This window comes from Arabidopsis thaliana, assembly GCF_000001735.4.
Source record: "Arabidopsis thaliana chromosome 1 sequence".
NCBI classification, from domain to species: domain Eukaryota; kingdom Viridiplantae; phylum Streptophyta; class Magnoliopsida; order Brassicales; family Brassicaceae; genus Arabidopsis; species Arabidopsis thaliana.
The window spans coordinates 15,138,183-15,143,982 of NC_003070.9; the positions used below are offsets into that span (position 1 = coordinate 15,138,183).

Sequence of the window (5,800 nt, forward strand, 5' to 3'; positions counted from 1 at the left end):
TTCTTATGCTCAATAATACACAAAGCATCTAGTCATATTTGACTACAAATCCGCTACCCAAGCTTATTCTTGATTCTCAAAGCTTTGATAGTGAAGCCGAATTCTTATGAGTTTTTGGTTTTGAACAGTTTAACAAGGAAGCAATACTTTACTTTTCGGGATCTGGTTGAGGTTCTAGTTTTATATTCAATCATACACATAACATCTAGTCATATTTAACTCTGAAACGCTAACCTAGATTCTTTTTGCTTCTTAAAGTATTAAATATATTTGCTCCTAAACACTAAACATAAACCCTACACCTTAAATCCCAAACCCTAAAATCTAATCCCTAAACCCTAAACCCTAAACCCTAACGCTAAACCTTAAACCCTAAACCCTAACTCTAAACCCTAAACCGTACACCCTAAACCTTAAAACCTAAACCCTAAACGCAAAACCTTAACCTTAAACCTTAAACCCTGAATCCTACTTTATCTTCCAGGTTCTTATTGCGTTTATAGTTTTTGTACTGAATGATAAACAAAACATCAAGTCAATTTGTACTACAAAAACACAAACCCAGCTTCTTCATGATTCTCAAAGATTTGATGGTGAACCCAAAGTTCTTAACAGTTTTTGGTTTTGAATTGTATAACAAGGAAGCACTACTACTACAAGAAAACACGGATTTTACGACCACATCTGGCGAGTGTACAAGTAGTCGTAATATTTAGCGACTATTAAATGACTATGTAGCGACAAATCTACGACTAAAATAAAAGGGACGTTCCGTAGTCGCTAAATGACGACTGTTTTTAATAGTCGTTCAAGTAGTCGTTAGATAACGACTAAGTTGCGACTATAAGTAAGTCGGAGAATTAAGAGTCGCTAATAAGTCGTTAAAATTGTAACAATAATCAAAGAATTTTTATAGTGTTATAGTTTTGTGTATACTAAGTAAAATTAGATATGCTAAAATTAGACTATTAGTTTTGTAATTGTTAAGATATAAGTTAGAATTATAACATATTTAAGTTCAAAGCTTTAAAAATGCATTCTTTAAACAATTGTACAAAGTATATATATATATATAGTGATTGAACATTATTTTGGTATGAAGGGTTAATCACCAAAATAACCTATAATTTTGTATAAAACCTATGATTTTGTTTAAAAATGCACTATCTTTAATTAAAAAATTGTACAAAGTATATATATCACTCTAATTAATAAATTAAAAAGGGATATATATTAATGGATATATAGTGATTGAACATTGTTTTTGGTATGAAGGGTTAATCACATAAATAACTTTGTTTTGGATATAGACCAAAGTTATGAAAACCTATGATTATTTAAAAAATTAATAAACACTGCGACTGAATAACGATTAATAAGCGACTACAATCAAAACATTGGGCTGAATTAAAACCCAAGAAAACTATCGCGGGCCAAAATTAACGAGGCCCAAACAAAGCCCAAACATTGTGTCGATTAGCGAGGGATGAAGAACGAGAATGAGGAACCCTAATTCATTTCTCTTCTACCTCTCTCACTCTCTCTCTTGTTTCTTCGATTCACCCTGAATCTTCATCTCTCTCTTTCGTTTCTTCAATCCTTCCTCTAAATCTTCATCAATTGTTCTCCTTCTGCTATCTTTTTCTTCGAATCTCTCGGATCTCTCTCACTTTCAGAAGAAGTGTCTCCTCTAGGGTTTGCAAACAAGGTCGATTCGATGCCTCTAGCTAAGCGAGGAAGGAAGAGAAAAATGGAACCCAATGTTACTCAGAGAGCTGGAGCCTCTACTCCAACTACAGGGAAACGAACAAACCCTCTACCTCCTCAATACAACTTTACGCCGGCGGACAACAATCCTCCACCTCAGTCATCCCAAGAGCGAGTTCGGGTTCAACCCCAACTAGCAAGGTCATTCACTCCCCGAGTCTCTGACTATCCACCTCCGCAAGCCCTTTTCCAGAACTCCTCTAATCGTGAAGTCCCTGTACCTCTTTTGTTAGAAGAAGTCCAGAACGAGGCATCTAATCGATCGATTCCACAACAAGATCCTCCAGGTTCTCCACTTCAGAACTCTCATGCAAGTCAACCATCTTCCCAAGGCAACAACTTCCACGAACCTGTGACTGATGTGTTACCGGAGCTCCGGGAGGACAGTTTGAGGGCTTTAAATGATGTGCTTCAAAAGCCTGGCCGTGAGGCGTGGACCACCATGCTTTCTCCCACACCGATGCGAAAAATAACTTGGTAAGTACTTAGATATGTCTTGGTTAGTAGTCTGGATTTGAATCTCATGTGAAATGGTTTGTTGTGTGAGTGTATTGAGTGTAGTCGTGCGAGTGTCTAGTATAGATGTGTCTTGTGTATTGATTGGATAGTGATTAGAGTCTGAAGTAGATGTTGATTGGTGTATTGATTGGAACCTGAAGGTATTGGTTTGTTGTGTGAGTGTTTTGATTAGAGTCTGAATTAGATGTGTCTTAAGTGTATTGATTGAATTGTTTTGTATTGATTTATTAGAAGTGTCTTAAGTGTTTGTTTTGATGTGTGAATTAGAGTCCGATGCAAAACACAACTTATTAAGTGTCTTGTTTTGATGAGTGAATGTGTCTTTGTCTTAAGCGTGTGTTTTTGTGTTTGAATTAGATGTGTCTAAGTGTGTTAAGTGTTTGTTATGATTAGTTGTCTGTGGTTTTGAGTCTTATGTGTTTGTTATGATTAGTTGATGTGGTTTAGAGTCTCATGTGTAATGGTTTTGATGTATTGATTAGAGTCTGATGCCAAACACAACTTGTTAAGTGTCTTGTTTTGATGAGTGAATGTGTCTGTGTCTTAAGCGTGTGTTTTTGTGTAATGGTCTTGTGTATTGCTTGCAGGTTTACTCGGGACACAATTTCAAGCCTGGTTAGGAAGATTACTTAAGTATGGACCAACAAATTTGATGGTCTGTACTACAGCTGGTCATGTGTTCCTCGGGATAGACGAGAAAAATACTTTCTCGAGTTTGCGGTATAGTTTTCCTTCCTCTTGCCTTAAGAGTATTAAGTTAAGCTGCTTTGTTTTCACTAACATCTTCTCTTTTTTATTTGTAGAAAACACACCATTGGGATCCTTTGATAACAGGTACAGTTCAATGGCATTTTGAAGAAATCTGTAAACGAAGGATGAAAGACATGGTTAGCACGATAAGGGCTAGTCGAGAGTGCCCTAAATGGATCATCGATTCTCATATCTGGAAAGCGATGTGTGAGTATTGGGATACTGAAGAAGCAATAGCGAGGAGTAAGATATATTCCAAGGCTCGCTTGTCTGACCATAATGGGCTCGGTCCTCACATCCATTTGTCAGGGCCAAAGTCATATCAAAACATCAAACATGAACTGGTTACTAACTTCTATCTCTGTTTTTTTTTAATGTGTCTCTGTCTTAAGTTCAGATGTTGTATTAAGCCTTGTTCATTTTTAACATCACAGGAAAAAGAGTTAGGAAGGACGGTGAGTGTTGGTGAGGTTTTCATCAAGACTCATACCAAACCAGATGGTACTTATGTAGATAAAAAGGCAGAGCAGATTGTTAAAAATTATAAGAAGAAGCTGCAAGAGAAGTTGTCTGAAATGGAGGCAGAGACTTCAAATGTTTCAGACGGGGAATCAAGACCTCGAGAGCTCACAATAGAGGATCATACTGTCATCTTTCTAGAGGTAAAGTTTACATTTTCACTTGCATATTGTCTGCATTTTCTCAAGCTCTTTATTAATGGTTTGACTATTTTTTTCATAGGCCACAGAGACAGATTCAAGAGGGAACTATTATGGAGTTGGAAGCCTCAAAGATAATCTTCCGGATCTAGTCACTGGAAAGGGCAAACATGCAGCAGACTCTACCTCCTTTGTGTCATTGCAAGAGCAACTGAAAGAAGCTCAACAGAAGATCGAAGAGCAGGCTGCTCATAATGCTAAACGTGAGGAAGAGCAAGTCCGAGCTGTGGCTGAACAGAAAGACAAGCTAGAGCACTTGGCCTTGGTGGAAAAGTATTTGCGCCAAACTGATCCAGCCTTTCTCAACTTTATGGCTACTCAATCATCTGAAGCAACCATAACCGATCCTATCTAATCTTCACCATCTCAGTCTTAAGTTAACTTAGTCATAACTCTCATGAATTCCTCAAACGTTTTAGTTGTATGTCAAATTACTAGAATCTTGTATTTGATATGTTTTGGATATTGAATTTGGTGTTTTTTGAATCTTTTCAGGTTTTTAGTTTGTTTTAAATCATGATTTTGTCTTGTTTTTTATGTGTTTTGGAATGAATTTGGATACAAACAAAATCAGACAAACTATTTTTTTTTTTGTTTTGGCTGAAACGGTAGTCGCTTAACAGTCATTAATTGGTCACTATTTAGTCGCTAAATTTTCGCAAAGTAGTCTATACACGAGTCGATATACATGTGATTCAATCGTAACTTAGTCGTAACTCAGTCGTCATATTATACGACTATGTTACGACTAAGATAACAAAATCGAAGATTAGTCGTCGCGTAGTCGTTATTTAACGACTAATGTTACGACTATTTGGGTTAGCGACTATGGATTCCCGACATCGGGACTTAGTCGTAACTTACTCGTAACTACTCCGTTAAAGACTACGTTGCGACTAATATTGCAGTCGTAAAAACCGTGTTTTCTTGTAGTGTACTTTACTCTTCGGGATCTCGTTGAGGTTCTAGTTTTATATTCAATCATACACATGACATCTACTCATATTTCACTCCGAAATGCTAACCCAGATTCTTCTTCCTCTTCAAAGCTTTGATGGTGTAGCCTAAGTCCGTATGATTTTTGGTTTTGGATCTTCTAACAGGGAAAGATAAATTTAGGTTCATAGCCATGGTTGTGGTTTTAGCCCTAAAACTCAATCATCCACCTATCATCTTGAGATATTTGATTCCAAAACGCTTAAAAATATTGCGCTTACTTTTTAAAGTATATTTGCTCCTCAACACTAAACCTAAAACCTTAAACCCTAAACCCTAAACCCTAAACCCTAAACCCTAAACCCTAAACCCTAAACCATAAACCCTACACACTAAACCCTAAACCCTAAATCTTACCCAAAAACCCTAAACCCTAAACCATAAAACCTAAAACGTTAAACCCTAAACATAAATCCTACACCCTAAACTTAAAATCCAAAACCCTAAAACCAAAACCCTAAACCCTAAACCCTAAACTCTTAACCCTAAACCCTTAAACCTAAACCCAAAACCATAGTCCCCAAACTTTATAACCAAAATCCTACTTTAGCTTCTGGAAGCCGGTTGCGGTTCTAGTTCTTATGCTCAACGATACACAAAGAATCTAGTCATATTTGGCTATCAATCCGCTAACCAAGCCACTTCGTGATTCTCAAAGCTTTGATGGTAAAGTCAAAGCTCTTATGAGTTTTTGGTCTTGAATCGTATAACAAGCAAGCACTACTTTACTATTCGGGATCTCGTTGAGGTTCTAGTTTTATATATTCAATCATACACATGACATCTAGTCATATTTCACTCCGAAACGCTAACCAAGATTCTTCTTGCTTCTCTAAGTATCATACTATATTTGATCCTAAACACTAAACCTAAAGTCTACACCCTAAATCCCAAAACCTAAAATTCAACCCCTAAACTCTAACCCCTGAACCCTAAATCCTAAACCCGAAACCGTAAACCCTATACCATAAACTCTTAACCCTAAACCCTTAAACCTAAACACTAAACCATAGATCCCAAACTTTAAAACCTAAATCCTACTTTAGGCT

At 36.7% G+C, this 5,800-nt stretch overlaps 1 pseudogene across 1 annotated transcript; it reads left to right on the top strand.

Moving 5' to 3' along the window:
* Positions 1–1,750: 1,750 nt before the first annotated feature.
* Positions 1,751–4,110, top strand: AT1G40105 (annotated as a pseudogene; the record flags this gene model as incomplete). Its single annotated transcript has 1 exon — positions 1,751–4,110.
* Positions 4,111–5,800: the final 1,690 nt, after the last annotated feature.